Genomic DNA, 22222 nt, shown 5'->3' with positions numbered 1-22222 from the left:
TTGGGAGTTATCAGTACTCAACAATTTTGAAAAGAGATCTGTGTGTGTGTGTGTGTATGTGCGCGCACACATGTGTGTGTGTAAAAACAGTATTCATTGTTAATGACATTATCTGGTAACAGATTACAAACATATGCTATCTAAAAGTTATCTCTGCCAGTGGGCTTGGAGTACATGGATTTTGTAGCCTAAACTGGTTTTATCAAGGAAAATTATTTATTAGGTATTATGTTTGTGTAATTTACTGGTTTGCTTTTATTTTAAGGGTACGCAGGGTATGTCTACACATTCATTAATGTGCTTTTGCTACTGCACATTAAATTTAGTACCTCTAATGTGAGGTACTAACTAAACGTGCATAAGGCTACCCTAATGCACAATAGCAAAAGCGCACACTTTTTTAGTGACACTTACTGCTCAGTAGTCTAATTTTACTGTGCATTAGTGTATTAGGACAGTGTTTGCTGTGATACTTTAATGTGCAATAAAATAGGCTACTGTGCGTTAAAGCACAGGTGTAGACACACATTCAGAGTATTTTTTGTGATTTAATTTGCAAAAGCAACTGAGGAGCTTAGACAGTCCCAGCATCACAAGCAGAAGGATATACTCAAAAGCACAGGAACAGAGAGAGGCCTAAAGACTTTTTTGGGGATTTTCTTGGATGGATGTTTTTAAAAACAAAACAAAACCCTTAAGTTTTTAAAGGGCTCCTATGAGAAAGTGTCTTTAAACCAAGAAAGGTCAGTTTCTTTGACAGCCAAGACAGAAGGTTTCTGAGGGGTTACTCTGATCCAAAAATTGAATTACATATTTCAGTCCTTGGTGTGTATCTTTTAAAGTGGTAGTAACCAGAGCTGGAAACCTGGAGTGATGGCAGTTGTTCATTTTCTAATGTAAGTAAAATATTAAGCAAAAAAAATGTTAAAAGAATGCTAAGACGAGAGAGTCAAGAACTCTAAAATTGGAAGGTGCCTAAACTAAATTTACCTATACAACCTTAATTCAGCCATGTATTGCATACCATTACAATAAAGTACTTAACAGCATGATTACGTAGTTGTTTTTCTACTGGACACTTATTCAGTGTAAACAATGAATAATGTCCACAAAATGGGTAGCTATTCAATACTCCTTTTCATTCTCACTGTTAAGTGTATAACTTATTCAACTTTTACCAAATCCCATGCAATCCTTTACCTCAGTCAGTAGACACCTTACACTTTCTGCAGCAAAAGAGATAGGTGTTCTGCAGCCAGCAAACTCATTTAGTACCCTGATATATTCTAATAACTACTTCAACCTGTGCACTGAAGAAACAGTATGGGTATATGTCTATATGCCAGTCAGAGGTATGTTGCACGCAAGCTGGTCAAATACTGCTTCAGGTGTAGCTGTGGGAACATACTGCTTAGTGCAGGCTGCAAAACATGTCTGAGAATAAAAGTAAATCCTTGTGTGGCTTAGCCTCTACTGAGCTCCATGCTAGCATGCCCACACTGCTAGCACTCCCAAAGCCAGCTAGTTTAACATTAGCTCAGGTATGCCGATATAAACTGTAGTCACACCATTGACTGCAGAGTAGACATGACTTCTGTTGTTATATAATTAAATCCTATGTTATAATGAATATCCGAGAAGTGGTGTGAGCTAAGGTCTCTTCTTAATTTGTGTGTTCTTATATTGATACCCACATGATCACCAGCAGAAACCCAATCTATTGTAATGTAAGCTAAACACTATAGGTGGTTGAATCATGAACTTTGCAGGCTAGTTTCAAAGCTGTTTGCTAGAAAGATAGGTAGAAGACTCAGTAATCTTGAGTTTAAATATAGGTTTTGAAGTGAAATGTGCACTGGTAATTAGAAAAGGTCCTGCTTCTGTCCACTGGTATATTCTCCATATCCTCCTTCCAGCTTGTCTCCTCCTGTCCATTTCCCCTTCCTAGTAGCCCCATGTGCTTATATCTAGTTACTTCCTTTCACCTCACAATCTCAAGAGGAGTAAAATATTTTTATCTAGATGACAAGAACAAGGAGGACTTGCTCTAGACGTGCAAGTGCTAGAACTTGACTAACATTTTTACTTTGTCTCATCAAATTAAGGATGTGCGCTGGGCATACACACATCAGCACTTAGATAGACACATCTGCTCTTCTTCAGTAAAGTAGCCAAGAAAGAAACTCCTTAAAAACAAGTCATTTAAATGGACTGATGAATTTTCTTCCTGACTGCAAATAATTGATGCAAGATTTCTTCATAAGAAACATGTTAAAAGTCTAATGGTGGGTAGCTATAGTTTTACTTCAAAATGTAGGAGACAATTGAAATATAGCCTTGCCAGGGATAATAGATCTAATTTACCATGAGCAGAGATTCTCTTGAACTGTTAAAATTCAGATGGCCTATGAAATAATTATTATTGTAAAGTGAGCTTATGTTTAGCACTGTTTGAGATTTTTCATAAAAGTATTCATTGTAGATTTTCAGAAAAAAAGTATCTTCTAGGAACATAGAAAACTTTCATAATAAGTATCAAAAAAGGAAAATAACATTTTTTTTGTTTAGTTTTGGTGAGTTTTTTTAATATGAAAACCTTAGACATTTGCAATTGTATAGTAACATAATCCCTTTGCTCTTCGTTCCTGTCAACTTGTGGTTCAGGTTGGATCTGATAGTTCAAACTCTTATTTGTGGCCACTGGGAGTATAGGACCTTGCTTTTCCACAGTATTTGATCTGAGATTATTTATTCCATGTCATGGAAGGAGGAAAATTAGAGAGAGGAATGTGTTTCCTACATACTATTTCTTTGCATGTACCTTAATGAATCTTGAACATATCCCATACTTCCAATTTTCACATTCATAAAAGAGTCATGAACTTTGAACAGAAAACTGTTGTTAGATTCAGAAGAGAAATATGAATGACATGAGCTAAAGGGCTTGATTGTCTTTGTTGGAAATAGATACACCTCTTGAAACTCTGAAGTAGAAGTAAAGACAAATGAACATCCTTATGGTGTAATCACCAGGTTGAAAAATCAGATGACTTTAGTTCTCAAACTCCCTGTTAGCACAGTGAGTTTTTATGTTCTTTATATCTTCGTTGGTGGATGAGTCAATGTTTAAATGCTCATTCATCATTTACTATATAAAAGAAAAGCTATTACCTGAAACTCATTTTTACAGTTGCAGGCAAACTGAAATAATCATTTTCAAGGACCTAAAGCTGTTTCTTGAAGAATGTCATCATTTTCTTCTTATTTTACTTACCACTTACACTAGTATATGAGGTACCTTCAAGTACTCTACCTTACAAAATCTGGCTTCAGATAATGCCAGCCACCTTAGCTACACAAAGTGGGCTTAAGAAACTTTCAGTCTCAGCCACTAAATTAATCTTATAGACAGGACAAAAGAAGCACTTGAAAGGCACGATTCAGCAATAAACACTTCGGGTTTCCATTTTATTCTGGCATATACAATTTAATATTGGTAAGGGTGGCTCTGAAAGGCATATGTCATGGCAATTTCATGGATTTATAGCTTAATCAGGCCCTAAAAATTAGACACATAACAAAGACATTCCCCCTTCCAGCCTAAAAAATAGTGAGTTCCAAATTTACTTTTGAAAGGATTATCTTTTAATATGCTAGGGCTTAGACTCTTCCCAAAGATGCAGCCAGGCTCTGGACCAGCCATTTTCCATGAAGTGTAGCAAAAGAGAAACTCCACATGTTGTATGGCAGTGCTCCTGTCTCCTCATAGAGAGGACAGGAGAGGAGAAGAGACACGTTTAAAGAATAGCTGCTGCTGTTGTTTTGGTCTTGGGGTTCACTATCTCTTTATACAGCCCTTGGTCTCAAAAGGCAAAAGAGATACTCTATCCTGTCTCCATTGTATATCATTACAAGATCACAGTACCATTGGGTTCTGCTTCATATTTATTTGTGTGTGTCTCAGCATCTATATGCAAATTCTTCCGTTCATTTGTGTGTGTACAACTATGTGTATACACTTGTATACATAGATAGGTATGCTTCATACTCTGAGGAAATCTCCCCACTAGCAACTAGAAGAGTACATTTTTGTGAGTTTAATGCTATCTACAAGAACTTCTACCAACATAGCTGGGGTCATCAGGGATGAACACCCCTAGAAAACATAGCTATTCCAGCAGAATTCTATATTATAGGCATAGCCTGGGTTGCAGTTTTACATCACATAGCTAGGAACCTACCGAATTCATGGCAGAAGTGGGGTGTATTATGGCTCCTTTAATCTTGCAGGTTTCTCTGCGCCCACCTCAATGATTGGTGGAGGGGCCTCGCTTGCAGCTTGCTTTTGATCAGCAGAGAGTCAAAACTGTGGTTTTAAATATGGCACTGTTTTTGCCTCCTGCCACAGATTAGCTGAGGGGCCCTGGATGGCCTACTGTTTGCTGCTGACTGGAAGAGAGGCAACAATGGCACCATGCTTAAAACCACAGTTTTAGTTTCCCTGCTGATCAGAAGGGAGTGGCAGGGTCCTTTTCTAATCAGCAGTGAAGGGGGGGGGGGCAAGAGGCAAGATGCACAAGGGGGATCATGTAAGATTAAAGGCTGTGCACACTACTTCTGTCATGAATTTGGTAGGTCCCTACACAAAGCATAATTTGATATGTATTCTGCTGTTCAATTGCTGTCTTGAAAATTGCTACTTTTTGCTCAGTGCAGTAGTTGGCTGAGTCACGGGCAGCTTAAAAGTACTGTAGGTTGAGTCACAGCCAGAATTTACAGAGCCTAAAACAAGAAGTAAAAGTAAGTCCCACCTTCTGCCTTCACTCCAACTCCTCCATCCTCCTTTTGTGTTGTTTATCTTGCCAAATGACTGAATCAAGCAGGTGCAGTGATCAATTGAGGCAGACCAGTGTTAAGACCACCAATATTACTCTAACCACTGTGAGCTGCTTGTGAGCTTCACTCTTCATTTCCAGTTGTTTGCACAATCCTGCATAATCCTTGTAATCATATCATGTTAGGTTTCAGTGTATTCAGACTACAGCCTGCCTCCTTCTGGCTAATTAATGAACGAATAGCCCTAGTCAGTTTCTTTGTTGCTTGAAGGAAACAAAAGAGAAATGGAGGACCAAAGAAATCCATTAGATATATTGAAAAGGTCCACTCCTCTTTTATCCCATTAAATCAAGGCTGGGAATAATAGTAATCCTTTTTGTAGATATTAATTACAGTAATGTCTGATTTTTTTTAAGTACTTTGTATATTAAGGTCTGTCATGCCCATAGTCAAAAGTGGTAAGTTAAATATACTTCAGAGTTAGAAAGCAGACAGTTGAATTTTAGCTATTCTGTAAATTAACTCTAATCTGCTACAATTACACAAATTCTGCAACTTCTGAAGTTGACGATTATCAGAAGATTGATTTACTTTGGCTGTGCCTGTGTATTATTAAGCTCTATAGGAACATTTAAACCAATGTATTTTCTGTAATGTAACATCCTGTGAACATTCTAGTGAGAATTGGCTACTTTATTTGTAACAAGTGTGCTGTTAAGGATTGATCGTCCTGTCTTTACTGGAGTACTTCCATTAATTCCAATAGGGGCAAGGATGTGCACTTGAGGCTAGTGCATGAAGGTAATATTGAGAAAAAACACATAATCATGATGCATAATTAATTGAAGTTGGACATGGAATCTCTACTTAATTGTTTCTATTTTTTCAGCTGTATTCCTTTATTTTATGTATTAATTTATTTCGCTGAATGTGTTTTCTGTCAGACTGTTGTAAAAAGACGTTTATTTCCCAAGCCCGAGGTCCTCAGTTTTTGCACTACAAAAAAAGACTGTAGGAGACATGGGTTAAAAAAAGCAATTATCACCTTTCCCACTTTTTTCAGTTTTAGTTATTTTGTTGAAAAATGAGTTTACTACAAATGTTTAGTGTCAAGGTCTTTATTGTATCAGGTCTGGATGGCTTTACATGAGGAGAAGTGGTGAAGTGCCTGTAGCAAATGAGTGCATTGCACACATACTAATTTGTCTGGTGATAGTGAACCTCAATATTCTCTTTGTACCTATTTTTATATTCTAAAACTTTTTATATACACGATAAAGAACACCCTTTTTTGTCTGTAAGACACTTCTGTTCTGTAGTGACCTAGGTTTTCTTTTACAGGGTACAACTCTGTTTCATTCTGAGCCACATGATCATACCTACTCTTATTTTATTTGGCTTTAGAAATAACAGTGGTGCAAATCAGTTAACACAAACAGAACTTTCTTCTAGTATACAAGTTGGCTATATATTCTCCCCTATAAGGTACAGTAAGCAAATCAGACTTAGGGGATCACACCATAGTCTCTTAGGTGATCTTTGGTAAGAGCTGTTTCGTAAAAGTGTCCCCATGAAATGCATACTGATTTTCTAAGTTGTTGGTAAATTTAAAGAGAACAAGAGATGTTCAGATCTTTGCAGGTTTGGTTTCATCCACCTCTGTCCTTCAAAAGAATTATAAACTGAGCTAATTTGTTTTGGAAGGCTTTTTCTAGCTGACTTTTCCAGTTCATTTCAGTATTAGGAGTGTCAATTTCCACCTACTTATCAGAAAGCAAAGTCTGCATTTTGCTAAAGCCTGGGTTGTCTTCTGCTTGCACAGAAACAAATTTCTATGGTGTGTAATAAAGAGTGTTTCAAATCCAAGTGTGGCATTGTTTGAGTTCACTATTAACCTCTGCTCTCACACTTTGAGTGTGGGGGCTTTACCTTTCAGCTTCAGAAAATTACCTTGCTCTGATACAAAGGGGAAACACTATCATAACTGCTTTAAAAAAGAGAGAAAACAAAAGAAAAAAAGAAAATTTGCTTCCCACATGGGGAAAAAATAAATAATGTTACTAGAACAGAAAGTTCTTCAAGCTGACATATGTACTGCTGAATAACATTCTGAATCTATATGTCTAAGCATAAATAACAGTCATAGGTATATCACTGCTACTTTTTTTCTTTTCTAAGAGGTCATAGAGTGTACAAACTCTTTTTACCACCAAAGGAAACAATCAACTATGATGACAACATTAGGTTTTGAACCTTGTGGACAATGATTAAATTAGGGATTCTAGTTCTGGTTCTTTATAAGGTTTTGCTTATGAGGACTGATTGATCAGAGGAGTCCTTATCAACAGCAAAATTGATCAAAAAGCAAGCAAACAATAATGGTTTAGCCTGGCACAATTGCTTAGTGATAACTAATTGCTAAGGAATCTGACTGGTATGATGCTGTATATGGTTGTGATTTCATTTCAGAGCATTTAGGACAGAACTGTGATTGAATGGTATTGTATTTAATGCCAATTGACAAGAGCTGAGGTTTAAGGCTGACATGTAGGAAAAGAGGCCTTAAAATGGGACCAAGCTGCATGTTAGTTTTGTGAGTAATTGAATAGATTATCCCTTTCTTGTTGTTTTTGTTCTATGGAGGTTTGGGGAATTTTAATAGTAGCTGGCTGTGTAACTCTTAAGTGTTGGTGAGGTATTTACACATATGAGTAGCCTGACTGAAGTGGATGGGCCCAGCCCATGAATTACTGAATACTTGTAACTTCTGTTATGATTGTTATTATGTGCTGAATTAAGTAAGTAGTAATCTTTGCAATCCTGGGAAGAAGGCCAGTGCGGTGCCTATCTTTAAGAAAGGGAGAAAGGAGCAGTGGCAATGCATAGGAGGTACACGGAGGTTCACATGCACTCCCTGAGAGCGCTGGTGCACCGTCTGACAGGCAGCAATCCCTGCTTAGGCGACGGGCAGGGGGACAGGCAGGAGTGCCGGTGCTCCCCCCCACAAGCACTAGCCGGGGAATGGCGGCATCTGGTGAAGCGCTGCTGGCATTTCTGGGAGATCTGCGGCCATGGCCACTTCCAGGAGTGCCGCTTGTGCTCCCCAGTCAGTGTGATTGGCTGTGGGGGACCCCCTCCTGTCAGTGCAATCGGCCATGGGGATCACTAACTGACCAGTGGGGGGACATGTGCCCCCCCTGACTCAGGTGGCACCAGTCGCCCATGGAAAGGAGGACCCGGGAAATTACAGGCCAATCAGTTTGACCTCAATCCCTGGTAAAATCATGGACAAAATTATTAAAGAATCCATTACAGACAGGCTAGCAGAAGGCAGTATTCTGAAGGATAGCCAACATGCCTTCATTATGGGCAGGTCATGCCAAACTAAGCTTATTTCCTTCTACAATCAGGTAACTCACCACCTGGATAGGGGAAATGAGGTTGATGTCATATACATGGACTTCAAAAAGGCCTTTGACCTAGTCTCCCATGAAGTCCTCATGAAAAAATTGGGAAAGTGTGGCCTCAGCTACTTTATGGTCTGGTGGCTAGGTAAGTGGCTCTGTGGTAGGACCCAGAGAGTATTGAGTAATGGAACTGAGTCATCATGGCAGAGGGTGACCAGTGGTGTGCCTCAGGGTTCAGTACTCAGACCAGTGCTTTTCAACATGTTCATCAATTATTTGGATTTAGGTATTAAAAGTGAACTAGCAAAGTTCGCTGACAACACCAAACTATGTGGGGGTGTGGTCACGATTGAAGACAGGCTGCCAATACAGGCTGTCCTGGACAGGCTCACAAGGTGGGAAGAACTCAACTTGATGTTGTTTAATATGGAGAAATGTAAAGTGTTCCATCTGGGGAGAAATAATCAGTAACACACTTACAGACTCAGCACTGCTGCACTTGCCAGCACCACAACTGAACGAGACCTGGGTGTCGTGATAGACAACAAAATGAACATCAGCCACTAATGTGAATCTGTAGTTGGCAGAGCAAACCAAACACTGGCATACATTTACCAAGGCATCTCAAACAAGGCTAAGGATGTCATCCTCCTACTCTGCTTGGCCTTGGTGAGACCACAGCTGGAGTATTGTGTCTAGTTCTGGGTGCTGCGCTTCAGGAACGATGTGGAAAAGCTTGAGGGAGTCCAAAGGAGGGCCATGTACATGATTAGAGGCCTAGAGAACAGGTCATACAAGGAGAGGCTGAAAGACTTGGGACTGTTCAGCCTGGAGAAGACTCCGAGGGGACTAGTTGGCAGCCTATAAGTATATCAAAGGTGTACATCAGGGCCTGGGGAAGCACCTGGGGAGGACAAGAAATAATGGGCACAAACTGACTGAGGATCATTTCAGGCTAGACATAAAGAAAAACTTCTTTACAAGTTGAGTACCAAGGGTTTGAAATAGACTCCCCCAGAGGTGGTATAATCATCCACACTGGTGATCTTCAAAAAGCGTCTTGATGCCCACCCTGCTGTTGTCATCTGAGCCCAGCAGTCTTTCCTGCCCAAGTGCAGGGGTGCTGGACCCAATGATGTGTAAGGTTCTTTCCAGCCCCTAACAACTATGATAACAACTATGAAACTATGACAGGGACATCAACCTATCAAACCTGACTCTATCATGCAGCTGTGGCTAGGAAATAAATATCTGTGTCTAAGCCACTATCCTACATGTAACACCTTATTACAAACATGAGCAAGGAATGATAAATCGGATGAAAACTTTGAGAGCAGAAGATCTGCTGGTAGAAGGAGGTGTATGTTTATTTAACCAGCTGAGACAGCTTAAATGGATTTCATGAACCAACAGACATGTAGGTTTGGTACTCTCAGGATTTCATTTGGAGTTGAATACACAAACTTCAAAATAAGCCATCCGAGTTTCATTCTGTTCACATTAGAGGGTTACACCGAATTAATTGAATCCATTTTGCTAGCAGTTTAGTTCAATCAGTGCAAAAACTGCATTGATAAACCAACAAGGAAAAACTGAGACACTGAGCCAGCAAAGCACCTAAGTAAATGAGCAATCCTAGAAGCACAAAGTTAAGCCATCACTCCAGTGGTTTTCTGGATCAGTGCTAGAGTATTCAGCATCTTGCAAAACCAAACCCTCATTGAGCAAACAAAGAGCAAAACAAAAATAAGGCAGGCAGTGAAGAAAGGGTTTTATTTTTTAAACTGCTTCATAGACTGTTTGATTTCATATGTTATATCAAATATACATGGTATGTTTGTTTTTTTCTATTATCAGGGGAATGTGATTGTTTAGGATGAGTAAAGCTGGTTGAGAGAGCACCCCAGGGGTCTGTGACTGCTAAAGTGGGGAATAACTTGCCTTGGTTTTGTATGTGTTTACAGTGCTGATGCTGGAGTTTTGAATATTTTTATGTATGTTTGTGTAGGTATCTGGGGACTGTAACAGGGCATTTGAATTCTTGGGGGCAGATTTATTGTGTCAAACTGAATGTTTGAATTTAGGTCCCATGCTGAAGGTTTAAAGCAGCTTATGGAGGCAAGGGAAGGCCAGTTTGCCTGAGAGAGAATTCAAGGGAGTGTCAGGTTGGATGAGATTTTAAAAATAGTTTTTGCTTCTGTGGGGGAAGATTTTCTGCTTTGTTTTGTTTTGAAATATCTTAAAATCTTCCGAAGTGTAGTACATTGCCCCTGGTATTTGGAAATATTCCAGAAAAGGACCCCAAATGCTTTTTTGCATGTTTATTTTTATTCTTATCCTACAGCTCCCTTGCTTTCTCTATATTTGGTTAATTAACTACACTTGCTCCCAAAACTCTGATAATGGTCCATTCCAACGAAGTGGGGGGGAGGGTGCTGGGAGAGGTACCAAAATCTGTGGCTTGGTGGCAGGTTTAAATATAATGGAATAGAATATTAGGAGATGTGTTGTATGGTCCTTAAACTTAATGAGCCCATAAATACAGCTAATAGTAGTGTGGCAGCATGGTGGCACCTCTCTTTATCTGTGCTGCACACTGCAGTGAGTTCTTTGAGTGCATTGGCATGTCAGGGTAGCTCTTGCCACAGCTCTGTATACATCATGATCTCTGCACTTACCAGCTGGTTGTTGCAAACTCTGATCAGAAGCCTTATTTCATACCACTCCAGAGCCCAGGGGTTGAGCACTGCCATCACTCATCCTCTCTTTTGCCTTGCTGTCAGTGGGATGGGGTATGGGGAGTGCAAGCAGTGGTGGCACTCACTCCCTGGGCCCTGGAGAGGTGTGAAAGCAGGGAATCTCACCAGGGTCCATCCCTGGTAAGTTCAGAGATTCACAGCAAATGCAGAGCTCCAGTAGGAGCTAAGTTGACATGCCAGTGAGCTCAGAGAGCCCATCAGACATGTGCCACACTGCCATAGCGAGTGTGACCTCACCCATGTTGCCCCAATCCTATGTCTGCCCATGCATACTGCTACCTTATGGTGTAGAGGTATTTATAGCCCTACAGTTACTCTAGGATTGAAAAAGTGAACTTGTATATATCTCTTCCCCCAAAAGACCCCAAACGGCAGCCAGCTCCCCCATCAAGATCTATGTAGTAAGCAGTATACACAAACTCTTTTCTGATAATATTGGGAGGAGAAGTTTACAAGTATTCAGCAATTCACAGGGCTTTCCCATGCAACAAATGCTCCATTCACTTAAAGGAGGGTATTTGTATATGTAAACAACTCACTACCAATTAAGAGTTACACAATCAGCCACTAAGCATTAAAATGCAGATGGTTATGTCCACAACTTAAATGATGCTGTCAGATACTGTGGTTACTTCAGGAAGCATGGGAGAGCTTGTTGGCTCTACTTCTGGGTTTGTTTCAGCCCTAGGCTCATGAGTGCTTTGTATACTTGTTGGTTGATTTTCTTCATGAAAATATTTTCTTTGATTTTCATCTGCTGGGGTTAAAACCCTGAAACTCTATGTGGGGTGGGGAAGCTTTTTTCCTTGATGATTCCTATGCAAAACAACCCATCAGATACATTTGCTTGAAAGTAGACCCATATTTTACCAAAAATACAACCTTAGTCAATCTTTTGAAGAACCGGATCAGTGTGTCAAGTTCCTAAGGAAACATAAAAGACAGAGTATTTCATCTGGATTTGGGTGTCATTCGTAAGTATTGTGCACAGTGCTCCTTGTACTGCGTTGGGTATATTACTCCATTGCACTGCACTGGGAACTCCGTCAGAAGCTACTAGACTGACTATTGAATTAAATCACCTGGTACCAAGAACTGACAATATAGTCACATCCCTGAGTTGAGAACTCACTCTAAACAGCTGCACTGAATACTGATGAAAAAACAAAATCTAATCTCCGTTACTGTGAAATAAATAGAAATGACTGTACTGAAGCCTTTGGAGTCATTTACACTTGTAGGTAACTGATCTCAGGATTTGGCTTCTGATCACAGATTTTACCATAAGCAAAAGAGAAAATACTATAATATACCATAATATACTTTAGTAATGATGATAATTGTAAATATTATGACAATCACCTCAGAATTGGCCCTTTGTTGTACTGCATTAAGCCCTATTATCTGTACTGTTCTGTGCGATAGAGGGGCATCAGGGTTGATGCATAATATGGAGCATACATTCTTTGTGTAATGCCTACAATGTAATGGTCTATGCTGTTTGGTTTTAAAAATTTCGGAAATAGAATTGAAGGTGTTCAATGCTGCCAAAAATAGGTGAGAAATGGTTGAACATATAGCTTTTTCCTCTATTTTGCATAACTTTGTAGGATGTAATAGTATGATAATTACACAGTGAAATCATAATTGAGGGGACAAAGGGAATGTAAGACATACATCATTTTAAAAAGGACCAGATTGTATCATGTATGATACATTTATGGTGTCTGGGAAGTGCCTTGTAAAACATACTAAATTTTAAGCCGATAACTCAAATGGTTCCTGAGATATAAACTTGTGAAAAGTCACAATTTTGCATTGTGCTGAAAAGCCACCTTACAATACAGTGACGACCATAGCTCTTTAATATCCAGCAGAGTTCTCCTGCTGTGCTTTGTCAGTCGGTAGCAACATCCAAGTCTTCTTGTAAAAGTAATTCACACTTTTTTCACAACACTGTTGCTTTAATTACCACTGAACTCTGCTGTTGCTCAGACAGGCCTAGCAGGACCAAGAGAGGGTCAGCGCTGCAGTCACTGCAAAAGAAGCAAATGGCTTTTTTTCTTACTTTATTATTAACAAACCATCTTTGATTGAAATGTTCCTAGCTTCTGAGACCCAGTCTTGTCTCTGTGCTCTCTTGGGGTATTCATTATCAAAGGAAGACCCATGGATGTCAATCTGGAAAAACATCAGAAATAATACCTAAAATCCTAATCAGAAACTTCAAGTAAAGAACAGACTTACATATCTTTAACATGCAAACAACCGATCAGATTTATCTTATATGCACACTGAATTTCTGATGTAAATGGACTAACTAATCAACATAATGTACATTCATAGGCTTTAAAATGATTGTTACCCATTTATATGCAATCCTTTCTTTTTTCATGTTTAGTTGATCTCGTTAGAGTTAAAATAGTAGAATTGGAGAGTACATAACAAAGTTAAATTTAAAATTACAAAAAATACATATTTTATCTTTGTTCTATAGCATTGTCTGATGAGGTTTCTCATATTTCTATCACATCTTTCATTCCAAAGAATTGTAAGGTCCTTTTCAGATATCTGAGCCCCTTGTGTTTCTAAGTGAGCCACACAAATCCTGCAGCTGGGTACTCATGTTACAACACAACTACCTCAAAGCCTGCTGAATACCCTAAGTTAGGTGGCCACATTTGGAATTTGTTCTCCCCTTCAGTTTATATACAGAATTCACTGTGGCACAGCAACAGTGCAAAACAGTTTAGAGCAGGAAATGTGTATGGATTTCATATTCAAGGGAAATTGCAGAGGAAATTTGGGTAGATAAAACTGAGCTACTCAAGAACCAGCACAGCACATGTAGTCTAGCACTCACTTAAAAATACACTGTAGGATGTATGACTACCACAAGGTGCCAGGACCTGTTTCACATCTCACTTGAAAGATGGTATCTCTAACTGAACCATGCCATTGAACAGTGCCATAGGGCACATTCATTTCTGATTTGGAGGGAAATGCTATCCACAGAATCTCCCATTTTGAACGTATCCTGCCACATTTCAGATTTGGAGAACTCTCAATCCTTGAGGAGCCACACCCTGCTCATTTTAAAAAACGTGACGACATTAAAGCCAAAGGTGTTATGGCTATAGTCACTAAAATATTTTACAATAACATGCCATAATTAAGACTGAGATTTTTAGAGGCGTAAAAGGTAGTTTGGTGCCTATCTCTTGTTGGCTTTCAGTGGGCCTTCAATAGCCCTTAGGTTTTAACAAGGAAGCAATAATAAAAGCAGCAAAGTTAACACAATCTTCAATTGCTTAACAAACTGTAATAATTTAGTTCAATATCTAGATAAACCACCACCTGCTCCCTATGAAAGGGTACTGAGTATTTGGTACCCAAGGCAAAAAAACTTGAAAAGAACTGCTTCAAAGTTGCATCAAGCATTTTGTGTATCCCTGTTAAGGCAGAAGAGACAAAACCTGCAGATATCTATTGAAAAGAAAAACAGGGGAAAGGAACATAGTTTTTAACTTTGTTACAGGCAAGCAGGGTTAAGAGATGGGGAGGGGAAAGTGATGGCACACTGTATAGATACTTGTTTTTGTAGACAGCCAAACAGTAGGTCTCTGTCATAGGTGTAAAAACTCTGGCTGTCATAAATATGGAATGATTTAAGAGCAAATATAGGAGAGTGCTGCCATCCAAGTTACATTGTACAGTGTGGGTGCAATCTTCCTGTCCTAAAAAATGATTGCAAATTGGGAGCAGCAATGACTAAGCAGTTGCATGATCTGAATGTGACACAGACAGTTGGCACAGGACAGGATGTCTCACAGTGAGCTGGCATCAAGTGTCAGGGAGCATGTTACTGCTCTTCTCAGCAAGAGCAGTGTGCATTCCCTAACCACTGCTGGCTAGCACTTGTTGCTGGAAGCAGCATATGTGCTAGCCAGTTGGGTGCTGTATATGCCCCTGATACTAGCCAAGGATATCACCTAGTTTATTTGATTTGTGTTATTGGCTTTTATGATAGTATCCACCTAGAAAACATATCCTACAGTATACTTTTATGAAGTGGGTTTGCCTGACATTGTGGTGCATCTGCATTCTGCCTGCATGTGGTAAGAAATCAGTGGAGATGCCATATTAGGTATTGTTCCTGATTCCTGGTATTCTGAAGAAATTCGTTTTAATTATGCTTTAAGCTCTCCTTAATTAATACTGTTTCTGTGCTGCAATAAGTAAAGAGGTGGTGAGTGCTGGACCTATGGGTTTGCAATGGCCTGGATGTATGTGATTATATAGTTGTATATACCTAGGGCATAGTTGTTTGTTTCACAAAAGGAGATAATCTTCCACCAGCAATTGAAAAAAAAATCTTCTGCCATAACTTACTGCTGAATGATCCAGCCACAACTACAACTCATACCTCCCCAACTCGGTATCTTTTTCTTCAACTGTGCAGCAGATTGTCTGGTCTGCAAAAAGAAAAAGAAAAAACCCCCAAACCAGCTACAGGTGCTATCACTTTCTGTAAGTTCTTTATATCTTGTTAACAATATAAAAGTTCTTGGTCTTTTAACATCTTATGTAGTACTAGAGGAGTAACTGATCATGTTCAGCAGTCTCTTGAGTTTTCTCAGCTAGGAACATTGCTACATTGGTGTGGATAAATCTTTCTAGAGTTGAATATGGCAATATCAATATTTGCTACATAGCTATAACTGCTGCTCCCATTAACCCAATGAGTCTTCTGTGTGATTTAATTTATTTTTCCCTCAAATGGTTGGATTGTTTTCCATGTCATCTATGCTTTAAAAATATCATTGGCAAAATATGACCTAATAGACAGGCTTTTATAATAGCCAAATAGCCAAAAAATAAAAATTGGATCCTAACTTTGAAAGGGCAAGAAGAAGAGTATTAATGTGAGGAACATGGAAGCCTCAGTGTGTTATTTTCACTGAAGAAAATTAACCCCATTTGATAAATCCTAGGATTGTAAATGTGATTCGCGGAGGTAATGCAGTCAGGCAACAATAAAACACGTCAAGGGAGGAGGGCTATTATAAGGCAGAACAAATCTGAAAAAAAATCAATTAAATAGAAAATCAAAGTGTCCCTGACAGAAAAGGAGAGAAAAAGAGCAATGGACCAGACTCCTGTGCCAGCTAACTGGGTATAGTACAAGTGAGAAGAGTATGCCCAGTTTAAAATCTTCATAAACTAGAGCAGCATTATGACTTTTACTCTGCCATTAAGGATGTCATAGGAATATTCCACCAGCCAGATATTTGCTGTGCCACAAGGAACATTTTTTCACCATTGTCTTTGTCTGCAGTGGAAATTTTGTCTTCAGGAGAGCCTCTCAAGAATCTGGTCACTTTTCTGAAGTTGAACAGCCATGGCAGTTTTAGAAGGAGTAAGGACAATTCCTGCTGGTATGTCTGGAGAAAATAAAAAGGTGATTTTTAAAAGATGGCCAATTTTTTGCAAACTTTACGAAGATCTACTTATGAATGAGAGAAAAACTGAAGTGAAAATGTCCTTAATCATCAATAGACACATTTTGGGCAAGTTTGAGAAAGAGGCATGGTTGTTACCAGAGAAAAACTGGCCAGGATTCTTCTTTTGTAAGTCAGAGTTAGTTGAGAACTACATCAGTTCAAAGGTGTTCATTCTGGTGTGTGAGGGTATTTATATTAGCCCGCCTTTTCATTTTGACCTCCAGCATTTACAAGCCACTCATACAGCAAACCATAAAAGGTAACAAATTCACGAACAATGCTTAGGTACAAGGGTGGCAAATTGAGCGAAACCACTAACAATTCTGAAAAATGGTGCTTATCTACAAGGAAACATACTGCTCATCTTCAAAGGTAAATAGTGTGTATCTACAAAGGTAAGATAGTGCTCATCTACAAGAGTTTAAACACTTGAAATGCAGACTGTTATTTATGGGTCTGGGTGCTACTTCCAGTCTTGTCACTAAGATCAGCCTAAGGTATCTTCTATTCTGAGACTGAAAGTCAGGCCACCTTCTAGGACCTAACAGTCCTGAGCTGGCAGTAGGTACACTGAGGAAATTTCAGAATGAGGCACTTACGAATCTTTTGGTTGCATTTCCCCCAACAGAAGGACAGTTTCCTGTTTCTTAGTTTCTTGAGGATTCTTAAGTGCCTCATTCTCAAATTTGTTTTAAAAAATTAAAATCTTCTAGAAGAACTCAAGGAAAATCTTCCCTCACAAGTGCAAAAAAGACTGTTGGGTTGGGATACCAGGTCCAGAAATAGATGAAGTTTCACCATGACTTCATTGTGCACAGGCAGTCCTCAGACTTATGACACAATTGGTTCATGAAAACGACACCTTAAATCGAAATGTTACTTGGAACCAATTTTCCCATAGTAACAATGTTATAAATGGGGGATTGGTTCCTGAATCAAGGCCTGAGACCCTTTTTCTTGCTCATGGCAGCTGCCACCACCCTATGCTGCCATGTGCCACTTTCACATGGCCAGTTGCACATCTGGCTTCGTGGGCTGCTGACAGGTGGTGCATGATTGGTCAGGTGCAAGGCCCATCAGCAGTCCATGCAGCTGCATGTACAACCAGCTATGCAACCGCCACCCACTGCCCCGTGCTGCCACGTGCAAGCCCCCAACTCCATGTCCAGCTGCCACCCTGCCCCCCCGCCCCACATCCAACCAAGCATCATAAAGTCTAAATCAACGTCGGAAAGTCAAAACAGGGTGTCAGATTATAAATGTTGTAAGTGCCATTTGTTGTAACTCAAACATCACAAGTTTGAGGACTGCCTGTATTAAAGAAGTGGGATCTAGTATCTGACTGACCATTTCATGAGAATGAACAATTCTTCCAGCATTCTGTTCTCTAAGAGAATCACATCAGAGACTTTCCTGGGAAGAACTGATAGAAAGAATCTGTAAGAAGGTAGTGAAAAAGCAACCATGTATCCAAAGACAGTATCTGGACTGTGCATCTTTCACCATCATCAATACTGGGATTGAACCAAATACCTTGACATCCCTATCTACCCGAGTGAGAATTTTAGGAAGATAAGAGTTATCTAGGCTATGAACAGAGATTGGTGCCATTATATAGAGCCCAAAGTGTCATATATGTTGTTCCTTGCACAAAGGAATTCCTCCTCTTTTACCTGGTTTCTAGAAGTCAGTCTGAAAGTCTTTCCCCATTTTTGATTGTTTTTCAAATAAAAATGTTCCCTGTCCAAAGATCACTTCCCCTCTTCTGTTTCTATCATCCCACTCTTTCCCTATCTTTGACTTCTTTTTCATTGTGTTTTGCTGTTGTTACTTGTCATTGTGCCAAATGGGCCGTATTTGAATCCAATTTGGATTCAGCCTGAATTGGGGACAGTGATCTGATTCATTGATTTGGATCACTGTCCCGATTCGATTGGGCCAAATCTGAATCTGAAGATTTGATGCTGATTTGGAGAATCAGCGATTTGGCCATAGACACAGCTTTAAATATTTTTTCTACATACCTCGAAGTACCAGGTGTGGCTCGTGAATGTTGCGATGGTGGGGCAGATGCAGCATCCCACAGGAGTATGAGGGCCCCCTTGTATGCTTGGTGGTGAACCCAGATCTGCCACTGAGTATGCAGGGGACCATCCCGCACCCCCCCCAGCTTGGTGATTGGCCATGGGGGGGGGGCCAGGGGGCTCCCCGAGACCCAGGAGGCACCAGTTGCTGAGCCAGGGGGAAGAGGGTCCCCCGCACACTCCCCAGTGGACCCAGAAATGGACCAGAAGTGATGCTCCATCCACCCCAGCATCTCAGCACTCACAAGCCACCTGGTACCTTGAGGTATGTAGAAAAAAATTTAAAGCCGTATCTATGTTCAAATAATTGAATCTTTCCTAATCTCTCCGACTCAATTTGAAGGGTTCTGATTCGATTCAGAGAGATTTGGGTTTCCTGGGATTTCAGAGAGATAAAGGGTTTCCTGATTTGTTTTGGATTTGGAGATTTGGCCGTCAGATTGGGCTGAATCTCTGCTGAATATAATCTGCGACCAAAGCTTCGCACAGCCTTAGTCAAGTTATCTCTCCAGTTTGTCATAAATTCTAGGGGTCATAGACCTTGTCATTTTACTGTGCATCTGCAAGGGACATGGTAATCTACAATGCAATATAAATAATGAATTATAATAAAAAATATTCATCTCATATCTGTGAGCAAACTGTATATATCAGGTATAGATCTCAGGACTAAAGCGTACTAACTAAATGCTTCAGCATAGTAACTAAATGCTATGCCTTTTGTCCAGCATCTAACTTTGACTGGGGGTTTGGAACCTTTTAGGTTTACATAGTAATAATAATATCTAATGAGCTTCCAGAACAGTTGTACTTCCTTAATCTTAGAAGAAACTAATCTACATATGTTTGAAGTATTCTCACTAACAAAAGGCAATACAGATATTTGCAACCTATCTGCCTATTACATCCTCTTCCTCGTCTTACAGTTGAAAGGATAGTCTATTTCAGCAGTTCACAAACTGTGGTATGCATATCACTAGTGGCATTAACAGATTTATTAAAATAACTCTCTATGACAAAAATTTGCTGGTGGTACTTAAGGTTGAAATGAAAAATTTGCTGGTGGTACTTAAGGGTGTAACATTTTAAATGGGTGGTGTGCAGTCTGTCACAGTTTGGGAACCACTGCTCTATTTTAAATAGAAGGACTCAGAGTTCATAGGAAGCCCAGCCACTGTGCACTAGTTTGAGACTTTGCTCAGACTCTGTCAAAAATGTGCATGGGAATATGACACATCTTGGTCATATTTCTCTCTTTTTCTAACCTTATCTTTATTGAACTTGCCTGGAACTATTGGCTCCAACACTGATGAAAACAGATTAATTTAAACTATATGTGGGCATACACCTGCATAGAGTCATTTCAAGAAGAATGAGAATCTACTTATTTGCATGTATGGTGTGTATGTGAAAACTAATATATGTTGTTATTACTAATTGAGTTATTCCTTGAAAGACGAATACATTTGATAAAGTTCATTTTCATGTGCTGAAAGCAAGATGAAAACATGATAAGAGCTCAAATAAAATGATAAAATCCCTCTGAGTGTAGCAAAAACTTTTAGTACTCAGAATGGGAAATGTAGGCCCAATGTTTAATAATGTGTTTTAGAACAGACAGTGAATACAATCACATCCACAAAAGATCTCTATTGGCTTCATCCTGACCATCTGACCTTCCTGTACTACAGCGGCATTTGACAGCCATACCAACCACACAAACAAATAGAGAAGCATCTTAGCCTTTTCAGATTTAGATAATGGTAAAGCTTATGAATCAGATATCATGTATGTGGACATGACAACTATGAAAAACTGTAATTTAGGACATACAGTATTTTTTTATCCTTTTATGTGAAATTTCACTTTAATGTAATGCAAATGACAGTAAGAAATATATTCACAGAATGTTAAAGCCTTCCTATTAAAAATTCTGTATGCATTTTGTGTTCTAATTCATGTACAGTCAAAAACCCTGATAAAATCACAGTACTGATTTGACTGCTGCACTTATCGTATTAATGAGGATACTTTATGCCTTTTGGAAATTGGGATATAGTCCATTATGTGATTGTAAATGATGTGATTGTATCACATCAATTTGTTATTCAACCGCACCCCTCCCTTCAGTCAACTATGTGTATAAGATCCACTGGTGAATACAGACTGAAGATGGAAAAGCTGAACTCAAAATTAGTCTTTTCTTCTTTGTCTTATTTTTCCTGTGTCAAAAAGAGAATGTGCATTTTCTCCCAGATCCTCTAATTCTAGAGGGAAATTCAAGACAGAATTCCAAAGAAGCACTAGGCAAGGGTCCATAAATATATGTACCTGGTTTACTGTGTAGCCACAACAAGCTGCAGCTGCTACATTAACTTTCTGACTGGTCATGTAGTGCTGAAATCTAGAAAACCCTTTCTCACCCACAAACTGCAGCAAATTAAGGATTGAAAACTACTGTTTGCATTGTTTGGGGGGGTGGGGAAGAATTTTGATTGTGCTGCATTTACAGTTTTTTAGTATTGTCATTTTTCCTAATTACTAGCCATCATTCATCCTGCGTGTTAGGAACACCCACTGGCTGTGATGCATTGGAACAGCTGCTGATGTCCTCATGGTTTTTTTTGTTTTTGTTTTTGTCTTCTTTCCTATTGTAGTATTTGTTCCTGAGTCATTCACATGAGCTTGAGTTGGTAAAGGTCAGAAATCTATTTTCTCTACCTTAGTCTGCACCAGTGGGAGAAACTCCCTGTCTGATATGATCAAGACTTGAGAACTCCAAAAGAATACATCTCAGGACTGGCAAATAGAAATGGTTTTAGGAATCCTGGGTGTAAGCCATGCTGAATACAGTAGCATAATTGGAAATTAAATTGTCTGTATTCTAGTGTTTCCCCACCTAGATACTAGGTATTTTATATTTAATTCCCTCCGTAATGATAGTTTCTGTAATTAACCTACTGCTATTGGATGTCCCTGATTATGTCACCACCGTGACTCTATTTCCTATAGTTTTTGTTAATTAGTTAGTATTATCTTAGGACCTTTGTACATCCCACAAAATTGGTGGCTTAAATGTCCTTTTGTACTGCTTTAATAGCATTGCTGTTTGCACGGTTGGCAGCATAGTCCGCTTTAATGGCATTGCTGTTTGCACGCTAGGTTGGTGTATTCTGCTTTAAATGACTTTGATACATAGCAAGGTAAAACACCTCCGAGGTGTTTTTGTTTGCTATCTAACAAAGTGGAACAGTGCACAGGGCACTGGAAGCTGACATGCTTGGGGCTTGGTGGGCCCTGCTTAGGGGCTGTGGGACCCAGCAGCAGAACCCCATCCAGGCAAGCTCCACTGAAGAAAAAAAAAAATGGTGAGCCTGACGCTTTTTTTTTTCCCCTGGAGCCTGCCTGTCTGCCTGAGCTGTGTGGGGGCCCAGTACTTCCCTGCATGGCTGTAGGGGGGCTGGTGCTTCCTTCTGTGGCTGCAGCGCCCTGGGACCACCCAGGCTGGGTGCCAGCAGGCAGGTGCCACCTGGGGGCCCCTGCACAATTCAGGGACTGCTGACTGCCGGCAGCTCGGCCCCCACCCCAACACCAAAGAGGCAGCTAAGGATCAGGCCCCCACCCTTGTGTAC

The sequence above is a fragment of the Gavialis gangeticus genome, unplaced genomic scaffold (genome assembly GCF_001723915.1).
Source record: "Gavialis gangeticus isolate Ggan-Ray unplaced genomic scaffold, GavGan_comp1, whole genome shotgun sequence".
NCBI lineage: Eukaryota > Metazoa > Chordata > Crocodylia > Gavialidae > Gavialis > Gavialis gangeticus.
The sequence above is the reverse complement of the archived record's forward strand: the minus strand, read 5'-3'. Positions refer to the sequence as shown.